We start from the raw sequence: 1,051 nt of genomic DNA on the forward strand, positions 1-1,051 counted from the left end.
CCCCCCGGCCAGGAGCTGCCACCTGGCCTGCGGATCCCCGAGGAGCGGACCCTACCCTCCGAGGAGGACTCAGCGGAGGCAGAGCGCCTCAAGACAGAGGCAACGAGCAGATGAAAGTGGAAAACTTCGAAGCGGCCATCCATTTCTACGGGAAGGCCATCGAGCTCAACCCCGCCAACGCCATCTATTTCTGCAACAGGGCCGCGGCCTACAGCAAGCTGGGGAACTACACGGGGGCCGTGCAGGACTGCGAGCGTGCCATCTGTATAGACCCGTCCTACAGCAAAGCCTATGGCCGCATGGGCCTGGCCCTGTCCAGCCTGAACAAGCACTCGGAAGCTGTGACCCACTACAAGAAGGCCCTGGAGCTGGATCCGGGTAACGAGAGCTACAAGTCAAACCTCAAGATCGCGGAGCTGAAGCGGAGGGAGGCACCCAGCCCAACCGGGGCACCTTTGACATCGCCGGCCTGCTTAACAACCCAGGCTTCATGAGCATGGCTTCAAACCTCATGAACAACCCTCAGGTCCCGCAGCTCATGTCTGGGGTGATCTCCGGCAGCCACAACCCCCTGGGGACCTCTGGAACCAGCCCCTCTCAGAATGACCAGGCCAGCCTCATCCAGGCTGGCCAGCAGTTTGTGCAGCACATGCAGCAGCAGAACCCCGAGCTGATAGAGCAGCTCCGCCGGAACCAGGTCCACAGTCGGACCCCCAGTGCCAGCAAGGACGAGCAGCAGGAGTGACGCTCACCCCTGCGGGACCGTGCCTGTCCTTCACAGCCTGGACGCCGCTAGCGCCCCCCCCCCCTTCTCTCCAGTGGGACTGCCCGCGCGAACAGACAAACAACTGGACTTGCATGTTCCGACGGGGTCCTGTGTTCCCCCTCACCTGCTCTCTGTCCACCCTCCCAGCCCCCAGATCCTCCTGGAGAAAGAGCCAGCCAGCTGGGACCGCCAACCAGCACCCAACGGCCCCTCTTCCCACCCCTAGCCCCCAGGAAGCCTAGGCACTTCGGTATTTTCCGAGTCCCAGGGGTAGGAGGGGGTGCC

At 63.3% G+C, this 1,051-nt stretch overlaps 1 pseudogene; it reads left to right on the top strand.

The window, feature by feature from the left end:
* Window positions 1-12: 12 nt before the first annotated feature.
* LOC101644437 lies at window positions 13-801 on the top strand (annotated as a pseudogene).
* The last annotated feature ends 250 nt before the right edge of the window (window positions 802-1,051 follow it).

The sequence above is a fragment of the Echinops telfairi genome, unplaced genomic scaffold, assembly GCF_000313985.2.
Source record: "Echinops telfairi isolate 266 unplaced genomic scaffold, ASM31398v2 ScPeMD7_2296;HRSCAF=2857, whole genome shotgun sequence".
NCBI lineage: Eukaryota > Metazoa > Chordata > Mammalia > Afrosoricida > Tenrecidae > Echinops > Echinops telfairi.